General features: G+C 36.1%; 1 pseudogene; it reads left to right on the forward strand.

Moving 5' to 3' along the window:
• The first annotated feature begins 1,835 nt into the window (after positions 1-1,835).
• LOC121037906 (nuclear transcription factor Y subunit alpha-like) lies at positions 1,836-5,266 on the forward strand (annotated as a pseudogene).
• Positions 5,267-11,805: the final 6,539 nt, after the last annotated feature.

The raw sequence follows: 11,805 nt of genomic DNA on the forward strand, positions 1-11,805 counted from the left end.
TAGGAATTAAATAAGAGCAGAATAGAATATGAACAGAAATAATAAGCTTTTTTTTCTGAGGTTATCATGAAGGAAGTTGCAGATAAGATGTCAGAATTGAAACCAAGGCTTTATAGGAGCCTCATGAATATTTTCTTTAAAATAAGCACGTGCAGCTTAAGACAAATACTGACGGGCACAATGAGAGTTCTCGATCACAAAATACATGAATAAATGTCAAACATATTTGTGAGGAAAGATATGAATGCAGGATGGTGTGAGTTAATAAAGTAAAAGTACAAGCCCTTAATTGGTGTGAATATTTACAAAGTATTTCACACCGTCCCTGTGGCAATTACATGGTAGAACTGAATAGAGGATGCACAGAATAGTGGACATTTAGATGTCACGTTTTTTTCTCATGTACAGCTCACTTTTTTCTTTTACTTTTCTTTAAAAATTTTCTATGAATGCTTTCCTATCTTTAATATAACCTTATTGTCCTTTACTGTGAACCCCAAGTACTTTATAACTCACCAATTCTGGCAGGTTATAGGGCTTGCACACACGGATGCCTTCAGGGTGTGTGGGCTGTGCAGTCGCCCGGGGCTGGCACTTGGAAGGGACTGACACTCAGTTCAATGCTCTACTGTTGCTGACTTGATAATTCCTAATAATTTTTAAATAAAGGAGCCCACTGTTCATCTTTCACTGAGCACTGCAAATTATGCAGCTAGTGTTGCATGCCTCCCCTTAAAGTTGAAAATCTATTCTGCTCTTTTCTTCCACTTCACAGAAGCACATTTCAGGAAAATTCCATTGCCAGTATAACCATCTTTAGAGTAGATTGCTGTCATTCTCTCTCATTTCCTCTGGGTGGAAGATTTCTGAGGGATATTCTAAATTGTCTAGAGATGTGACATCATATGATGATTATTGTTGCCTAAGGATTCCTCCTTATTGTTTTTCTCAAGCATTTTATTGCTATAGATTAAGTTAGGGGACTCAGGGCAACATAGATTTGTGAGGAAATGATCGACATAATGTTTTTAGGGTTATTGTGGGGCATTCATTGGGAGAAATCTAGGAGGAATTTGGTGAAATGGTCTGAGTTTAGGAGACTGGTTTAGGATGGACATCTCAGCCTTTCTGGTTTTCATGAAGCCATGGCTGTGGATGTCAGCTCTAAGGATGAGTGTGACAGGCCAGATACCTAGGAAGCGCTGACTTGAGGGGTTGCAATGAGAAGCCCACACTAGACAAAAAGAGCAACAGAGAAGTAGAAAGAAAAAAGCAAATCTTGAGGGAGAACACAGCAACAATTCAGTTCAATTTCTTTATATGTATCTTGTGTTATGGCCAAATAGGACTGTTATCCTACTTCTTAGAAGATACCCTATCTGTTTTCCATACTTTCCCCACTTGTTTGATCAAAATCTTTTTCATGTTAAAAATCATGCTCAAATATCGCTCTTTCTGTGCTCTATTTTCTGATTTCCAGGCAGGGTTGTTACTCTGATAATATCCCTAAAACTTTCTTTCTACTTTTCTTTTATCTCATAGTTTGTCTTTTCATAGGAATTTTCTGTGCTTTTCTCACTTTTCCTCCTGTGTTATAGATGGTTTTTATGAATAATCTTTGCTTAAATATCTTTGTATCTCCATCAGAAAGTAATACAGTCCAGTGTGCAGAAGGGTGTGCCTATAAATATATGTTGAAAAAAATAACCGTTAGAGTTGAGCTGAGCCTAACCAGATATGCAGAGAGGTTGGTGGCCCTGGCCCAGAGCCCATGAGTAAGTGCCTCTGGGCATTCCAGTCCAAGGAAGGCCTGCAGTGGCCAGTCCCATGCAGGGATGTCACCACTAGAACAGGTACAATGAGGGGTCTTGACCCTTGCAGAATGCTAGTGCCAAGTGGAGATGTGTCCCTTTCGCCTTCACCATTAGGTCCAGGTAGGTTCCACGTGCAAAGGGGTCTTGCCACAAATTCCCTTGAACTCTGCAGTTTTCTTCACAGTTTTCTGGGACCTCCAGAGTGAAGCTCTTTGTGAATGGAATTCTGACTTAATTGGACCATGGAACAGAATGCAGCAAATAGCAATATGTATGTCAACAAAGTAGATTGTCAGATTCAGTAGCAGGTCCAGGGGCATCCATGAGTGGTATAAGTCGGTGTTAATCACTGGCCAATTAATCACATCAACTGGCCATTGCCTAAACTGTTCCTTGTAGACAAGGTCACATTATCACAAAAGAACCTGTATCTGGGACACAGAACTTGTAGCAGATTTTCTTGGATCTGTAGAGATAGATCCAGCACTGGGGAAGAAACAGGACAAATGTTGCAGGTGTAGGGCCAACAGGACCCTACTCAGCAGACCCTATTCAGCAGCTGCAGGCAGCTTTCAGCGCCAGCCAGAAACAAACACGGCAGCAGATCACTGTTTCGGAGCAGCAAGCAGCACAGACTGTTGAAGGACAGACTGTCTTCTATCAGCCAGTTAATGCAGATGGCATCACTCTCTACCAAGGCGTGACCACCATGTCAGCAGGCAGTTTGGCAGAGGCTCAGACTGTTCAGACAGAGGCCAATACCAACAAACCAGCAGTGGGCAAGGGCCCACCACTGTAACTCTACCAATGGCAGGCAAATGGTCAATTCAGGAGGGATGGTAATTAATGATGGTGCTTGGTGCTGAATCTGTGCATCTTATCCAAGGAATCCCTCTACCTGGGACAGAGAGGCTTGAAGAAGAGCCTCTTTATATGAATGCCAGATAATACCAACATCTTTGTAAGAGGAGGGATAAACTAGAGGCAGAAGGAAAGAAGGAATTACCTGCATGAAACATACCACAGCACAGAAGTGTGGTGAAAATGGGCAGGGCAATTATTTTCTCCAACGGAAAAAGATTGTCCCCCATATGCAGGAACCACACCAAACAAATAAAAAAACAAACAAACAGTGGTACAGATCATCTGAGTGTTCTCATGCCAGGCCATGTGATGTAGGTGATCAAGGTTACATTCCTTGCCACTGTTTGCCCCTATTTTAGGAAATTAATCAGCTCTTTTGAAGGGATACTTACAATCACATTTAGTCCTTTCATTCAGAGCAGAGACCACTTAGTTTTTAATAAGAGGCTCAGTATTGTACTTGCAGCAACGTCTGGCAAATTGAAATGGCAAGCTTTTGTCTTACCCTTTTAGTCCAGACCTATTTCAAACTGTGGATAACACTGGCATTTCACAGATTAGGATGAATCAAGGAACCCATTCCAGCCCAGCAACAAGACACAAGATCGTAGGTTGACTGCGGAAGCAGACCACCCAACTGAGCAGGAAAGAACCTTCCCACTCATTCCTACAGGAATTTGACTAAAGAGCATCCATCCTGGCTGGGGAGCTCATTTTGACTAACTGAATGGACATGTTGTATTCATGGATAGCTTCCAGACATAGAAATTCAATCTTGTTACTTGGACACAGTAAATTCTCTGAGATGTAAGTATTCTGTGTACACGCACACATACATACATATATACATACATATGTATATTGTTTAGCTTACAACAATGATTTGCAAAGAGTGTTCTGAGAAACAGGGTTCAGAGTATTGTAAGAGTTGCTAATGTCTGGCAGGAGGGGTCCTGTAATCATTTTCGTAATATACATGTTGAAAACTAAAGAGATTGCTGTACTGCAGGACTTATCAAACCCTCCAGTCTTTTTAAGCTTTGTGAATAGCTAAGGGGGAGGTAGGGTATGCAGCACTTGCCAAAATTATTTGACATAATATCAATTTATTTGTTTCCAGAATCTAATGGAACCAACTTGCCTGTTAAATCTACTTTTAAGAATATCAACTTAAGATTTGATTGATTTCTTATAGAGTAAAACATGTGAAGCTACTTATATTCACATTAAAAATGACATTTTAAAAATAGTGAAATATTTAATAAAAATAAATCTATATGATATTTTATCTGATTTCTCTATTACTAGTGTTTTCACTGTTTAAATAATATATACTTTGTAATATTGTGGCTATGGGTTATTATAGTTCTATATTTGTATCTCTGAAATCATAACTTTCAATATTCTGGCCATACACATTTTTTCTCTGTCTTCCTAAATCTTACAGTTCCTAATTCTTCCTAAAGCTTACTACTATGACCTCAGTAAGAGTTGTAATTTTTTTCAGTTCTCTCCCACTCAATCAGATCATCCTTTCTTCACTGCTATCCATATTAACCCAAGAAAACAGGAATACACCAATAATTCTCTCACTGGATATTTGCAATGTTTAGTGTAGAAATTATTAAAAAAAATAAGCTTTAAAAAAGATAAGAAGTAACATGCACTGGCAAGGCTTGGAAAAATGCAAACACTTTTAAACTGGTGGTGGGAATACAAATGGCTTTAGCTTATGTAAAACAGCATGTAGTTTCCTCAAAAATTAAAAGTGTAACTACCATATGATCCAGTAGTCCCACCTTGGGATATATATCCAAAAAAGGTAAAATCAGTATTTTGAAGAGATACATACACTCCTATGTTCAGCAGCATTACTTATCATAGCCAAGATATGGAAGCAACTTAAATATCTATAGACAGATGAACAGAAGAGAAACTATGGCCTATATATACAATGAAATATGATTTAGCATTAAAAAGAAGGAAATAAAATAAATCCTTATGCATTCAATCTGGGTATTATAAGAGAAAGCTACCACAGGCTATTCTATGAATGTGTAACAGGCTAACGTAACATGGCCATGTGAGGCATAAACAGCTGCCTGGAAAACAATGACACTCTAGGCTGGGACCTTAAGAGTTAATTGGAGTCAACTTGGTAAGATGATAAGGGAATTCCAGGAGAAAGGAAGGGAAAAAAAAAAGAAAAGAAATAGTATATTTTAAAGACATAAAATAAATCATGTAAAACTGGGACATAGGAAATGAGGATCAATGTGGCACATGAGGCCACTATTAGTATATTAGTATATGTACTGTAGTTTCATTTTGCAAATATTTATTAAGTGCACCTGTGTGTCAGGAGCTGAGTTCACAGTCATGAACCGGTTCTTCCAGAGATCTCCTCATATGACAACACATTAATAGACCTTTTCTAATAATATTCCATGAACTACACTATACAGGTGTATAGATGTCTGGATAACACTGTAGCCTTTGGCATTCAGGAAGCCTTCCTGAACAAGGAGGCCTCTAAGCTAGTTGTGATTATTGGGGAAGAACTAAAAGTTCAGGGAAAGGTGGAATAATGATCACAGATATTATAGCAAAAGCATGCAAGTGCATTGAAACAAAAGAAGCATAAAAACTCATATAGTTTATAATCCTGCAATGTTCATTCTGAAGTATAGTTGAAAGGAACAGGAGGCACAATGAGTAAGTCATAAGAAATACCATGAAAAACTTTGGATGCCCATTCCATGGAACTTACACTTTTTGCTAAAGTTGAGGGCATTCTGAAAAACATTGAGAAGGTAAGTCAGATTTGCTATTTAACAAGCACAGTAAAGATATGGATAGTAATTTGTGGACAAAATAAATAAAAAAGAAGAGAAATTCAGAGTTATCACAAAATTTCAGGAGATAAATGAGTACTGAAGATAAAGCAATGGCATTCAATTTTATACAGTTGCAATAAGCATAATCGATTGCCCAAGATTCATTTCCCTTTTGCACTATTTGAATAGTGTTCAACTTTTTGTTTAAGAATCCTCCTTCCTCATGTATCTCAGTGCAGCCTGAAAACATTGACTACATCCCCAGCTGGGAAGAAAGGGCAGGGTTGATTTGAATGAACAGGTATGTTGTATTTTATTGGGCAGGCACTGATTAAGTACTGGGCATACACAAAATTATGTGGCCATTCTTGCTGGGAGCACTGGAACTAATGGGCTTTCTGTCAGGACATAAGTGGGAGAACAAAACTGCTGAAGCCATTATATTAATACTAAATCCATTAATACTAGTAACACAATCATAAACAAAGAGTCATTAAATACAGCAAAGCCATGACTGAACCAGGACTTGCCACAGCTCTACTTATAATTTAAGCCACTTTGTGTTGGGTTTTGGTTACCTTCAGCGGGAACCATCCTGAATGATAAGACAAATATATTTGGAGTCATCTAGATGATTCACAATTACATTTAGAACATTATTTATATCTTCCTTTAAAAGAACTAGTCTCTCTTTGCCCTCTGTAGGTTTTTAAGAATTATTACATTTTATAAAATCTGTGAAATTGAATAAGGCAAGTTTAGGCAGAAAGGGAAGCATTAACTTTCAATGTCCTTGCTTTAGCCTATTTTATCAGACCCTTAAAGTTATTTTTATATTGTTTTGGTACTTAATTTTTTATAGCATGTGAAAGTGTATTTGTCTGCCAGGGCCCGGAGAGAATTACAGAGAAGGCTGACAGATGATTCTGCCATCACTCTAAATGTCATTAGCCTGGCAGTTTTCTCCAGAGCAAACGGAAGTACATATATAAATGGGGAAAAATTGGATGGCAATATAAATATTTTCATTGTGATTTAATGATATCTAGTCACTGAACAAATAATGTTCTCTACATGATTTATATTTAATATGTAAACTAATATGAGTGTTAATGGTAGTTTTTATCTTTTCTACATTCCATAATAAGTATATGAACAATAAATGATTTGTATATCACACAGCATGAACTACAAGTTTTTACTCAAAAACTATGGTGAGTGACACGTCATTTTAATTAGAGATGTTTACCAAAAAAAAGATCTACAACTGCCTAGTTAAGCATTTCACTGGTTTAAAATATATAGTAATTGTACTTAGCATGGCAAACAAAAACCAAAGTCTTCTCTAAGTGATAACAGGCTAGTGTCCAGCCTATACATATTTTTCTTGTTTTCTTGTTCGAACATTCATGATGCAACCATGCTGTGTATAATTGCAGTTTTTAAAAAGGTGCAAATTCCTCTCTTTTTGTCATTTGTTTGTCTCTTGCTGTCTGAAATGTTTGCCTTCCCACTTATTCTAATTGGTGAACTGCTTCTCATTTGCCAGCCTTAGCTCAGATTTTACTTTAATCAGATCTCAGTTGACTCCCATAGGTGGCAGAAATAGACTTCTTTCTCTAACATTTAAGAAGATGGTAACATGGGACGCCTGGGTGGCCAGTCGGTTAAGCGTCCGACTTCAGCCAGGTCACGATCTCGCGGTCCGTGAGTTCGAGCCCCATGTCAGGCTCTGGGCTGATGGCTCAGAGCCTGGAGCCTGTTTCCGATTCTGTGTCTCCCTCTCTCTCTGCCCCTCCCCCGTTCATGCTCTGTCTCTATCTGTCCCAAAAATAAATAAACGTTGAAAAAAAAAAAAAAAAGAAGATGGTAACAGGTAACTTCTCCTTGAAGTGCCTATACATGGTTTTTTATTTGTGTCCTATGACATTTTTCTTAAAGAGCATCCTCAAAATTGTATAGCCTTCAAACCCAGATACATACTCATTCCTTACACTGTCTCATTCTTGTCTGAGGGATTTTCAATAATAAGACCTTGTCTTATGCATGCTTATTTCTTTAGTGATTATCACACTTTTATGTAGAGCAGAGTCAATTAAGATATGTAAAATAAATCGTATCATTGACTTCATAATGGAGTTGGGTATAAAACTGGAAAAAAAAAAGACAAGAGAAAGACAGAGGAAATTCCTTTAGGGAAAAAAAAAAAAGAGGAAGAAGAGAAGTTGGTACACTTACTTACCTGACACACTAGAAGATAGGACCAGAAAATACCATGTTAGTCTATATAGGTGGGCAGCCAATTTGACAACTAAGTTTAAGTTTATTAAAAACACAGCTTCAAAGTTTGAGGTAAGTAAGTAAATTGGGTTGGTGGGTTCAATTTTTCAGCTGTGTGGTTGTGTTTAATAGAAAAAATCATTTTCACATATTTCAGATTATGGGAAAACCCTCTATAAAACATTGGATTATTTGAGAGTGTACCTTGGGGAAACAGGGTAAAAGGATTTCTCTGACTCTGATACAACTCTATCAATATCCATAATCTGCTTTGGGGAGCAAAGTGATAAATGAGACCTTAGTTTCTACAATTCTCCTGTTCCCATGTTGTAGTGGAAGAAAAATTGTCTGTCATTCACTTATAAATATTTAAGTTCACTTGAACTAGAAATATACTTCAAAACATGTAGTAATTGAGAAATTCATATTTTAACATAATTTTTATGAGATATATGGTAGTTATTAGTAATTTATACTACAAGAAATGTTTACTCAAATTCCTGTGATGCAAATTGAAGTGAATTTCATGATTTGTACCTAAAGTACTTATGTATTGTTATTCATTTCTCTTATCTCCTACTCTTCAGCCCTTTTTTCTATGTACACTACCTTAGCACTTTCATTATATGTCTTTTTCCCTTTCTCTCAGGCATATTAGCTAATTAAAAAGGGAAATTGGGATGACTAATGCTAATATTCTTAAATGAATTATTTTTGGTGATATTTTTCATTTAGGTGTCTGTTTTAAACTAAAAGCTATCACACATTCGTATCTCTATTTGTGCTAATTTCTACTTATTAATAAGCCATTGTTTCACTTCATAAAATGGAATAAGCCCCAAATTATTTTCTTGTGTAATGTCTTAGTTGTAGTCTTAATAATGACCTAACACACACACACACACACACACACACACACACACACGCACACGCCCACACACACACTATTTTCTGAGGTCTTAAGTAAATAAATTCCATTTCGAATACAAGCCTGAACATAAGGGAACAGGTACATTTTGCATTACTACCTTCCCCTGTAAAGTATTAATAATATGCTTCACCAGTCTTAATTACTTCAATGACCTCCTTAATTTAACAAATTCAACTTTCTTCATTTGTAATTTTGCCAGAATAATTGGGTAACTAGGCAATGCAGGTACCTAAACAAATTAGGCATTTTAATAAAACTTCATTATTCACAGTTCATTAGACAAAAAGTCTGATTTTTTTTATTAATTTCAATCATACTATAGGGCAAGGTTCAACGTTAAACATGATACTTTGTCCTTTTAGATTTAAATTGTTCCCAATGTGAAATATAATCAATTTCAAACTAGTGATAAGTCATTTATATTGTGTTAGAAGGTATAATTTCAGTTTCTCTGAGTTTGAAAGAAATCAAAATGCACTTGATAAGAAATAGGTCACAGAACTAATGAAAATTTAAATACACTTTTTATGAACTTTTTTATTTGCCTGCAAACTTGTATGGTTTTATGGATTCTAGTTGATTTTTCGTAAGTGGTTTACGTCTATTGACCAAGTGGTTTATGTCTATTGACCTTAACATTTCCCTCAGCTTGACTAAATTTTATTATTTTATTTTTATTTTTTTAAATAAATATGTTTTTGTTTTTGAGAGAGAGAAGGAGAGAGAACACCGGTGTGGGAGGGGCAGAGAGAGATGAAGAGAGAGAATCCCAGGCAGGCTCCATGCTGTCAGTGCACAGCCCAGTGAGGGGTTTGATCCCATGAACTGAGATATCAAGACCTGAACTGAAATCGAGAGTCAGACGCTTAATCAGCTGAGCCACCCAGGCGCCCCAGCTTGACTAAATCTTAGTCTTCTGACTTTAAGCTCCTACATCCCTTTTCTTAGAGCATTTACTTTAGAAAACTTTTGAGTTCTTTCTCCATCCCTTTGAGGTGTAAATCTTTTAAAAAGCCGTTTGCCAATTTTATAACCCAAAATATATTTTCAAAGACTTTAGAGGAATCTCTCTGAAATGTGGTCATCAAGGAATATATAGCCCAGTTATATCCCAGTTTCTGGATGAGGGTAGGTGCTTTACTGAGGCAGTCTCCTAAAAGGAGACAGGCAGAGTGTTTCCCTTTGGCATCAAATGGGAATTATGTCATAGATTCATGATGTCAAGTTGGGAATATGTGGTGTGTGTGTGTGTGTGTGTGTGTGTGTGTGTGTGTGTTCTTCAAATTAATTATGGTTATTTAGGAAATGGTGTCTGATGTTTCCCTTATTCAAGTCTATTCCAGACCCAAAAGAGGTCATATGTAATAAACTCTAGATTGGCATAGAAGTTTCTCAGTCCATCAGTTAACAACTGTTTGTTGAGCACTTTCAGTGTGCCAGCAAGTGATTAACATCTCAGCTATACTGAAACCAACAATCTGTTCAGAAGCACAGCATAAAAAAGTAAGTAGTATCTGAAAAAAATAAATAGATACTATAATAAATAAATAAATAAATAAATAAATAAATAAATAAATAAAATAAGTAAGTAAGTAAGTAACAGAATAGAGCCTGGAATGTACATGTGCTGGATCCTTTGTCTAGACAAAGGTTGTTTCATTGTTTCATTTTCCCTATGTAGTAGATTTTTAAAATAATCTTTTGGAAAAAGAAAATGAGCTGTTTCATATTTTCAGCTGGGTGCAGCCTCAAAATTTTTTTCTTCTGCCGAACTGTAATCTCAAACCTCATAGCTGTTGAGGAGGATATTTGAGAAAGTGGAGATCTCTTATTAAGCTTTTCCTGGCCCCAAACTTTCCTAGTTATCATATCACCCATTTTGTTAGTTACAAAAAGTTCATATTAAGACATTATGTCCCACCTTTATGTCTACACCATTAACTATTAGAATATGTTTCATCATTGCTTTCCATGATCTGCTTACACCTTACCCCATTCCCAACTTGCTTTTCTACTACTCTACACTGGTTAAAACAAACATAAGAAAACAGATAAAGGTATACTAAAGGACAATGTTGGACTTGTAAAGATCTATATACTTGAATTTTTTATTTCTACATCTTGTTTATGCAACTGTCTAGATACTAAACTGTCCCCACCAAAGCCTATCCGCTTACTTAACACTTTATCAAGTTTAACAAACGTCATATATACAACCTAACACCCTTGAATAGATGTCAGTTTATTAAACTATTGAGAAGAGTGAGAAAATTTTTTTCCTCATCTATTATATACCAGTTATCAGTAGCATTATTTCCATATAACAGGATTTCTATATTACAAAATCACAAGAAGCTGAAGATCAGAGAATTTATCCTATGTCATTCTGCTAAGAACTGATAGAGCAATTTTTTTCTTTTTTTTTTATTGAAATATAATTAACATACAGTGTTATGTTAGTTTCGGGTGTAGAATACAATGACTCCTTTATCTATTTCACCCATCCCCCCACCACCACCTTCCCGCTGGCAGCCACCAGTTTGTTCTCTGTATTCGAGTCTGCTTTTTTGTTTGTTTGTCTCTTTTATTTTCTTTGTTCAATTGTTTTTTTTCTTAAATTCCACATATAAATGAAATCATACGGTATTTGTTTTTCTCTCATTGACTTATTTCACTTAGCATTTTACCCTCTAGGTCCATGCATGTTGTTGCAAATGGCAAGATCTTGTTTTTGTTATGGCTGAGTAATATTCCATTATATATATATACCACCATTTTTTTTATCCATTCATCTATCATCTATCAGGGGACACTTGGATTGCTTCCATATCTTGGCTATTATAAATAATGCTGCAATAAACATAGGGGTGTGTGTATCTTTTCAGATTAGTGTTTTCTTTCTTTGAGTAAATACTCAGTAATTACTAGATCATATGGTAATTCTATTTTTATTTTTTGAGGAACATCCATATTGTTTTCTACAGTGGCTGTACCAATTTGCATTCCATAAACCAGCAGTTATGAGGATTCCTTTTTCTCACAACCTCACCCACACTTGTTATTTCTTGTTCTTTTGATT

This window comes from Herpailurus yagouaroundi, unplaced genomic scaffold, assembly GCF_014898765.1.
Source record: "Herpailurus yagouaroundi ecotype Mexico unplaced genomic scaffold, PumYag 164, whole genome shotgun sequence".
NCBI lineage: Eukaryota > Metazoa > Chordata > Mammalia > Carnivora > Felidae > Herpailurus > Herpailurus yagouaroundi.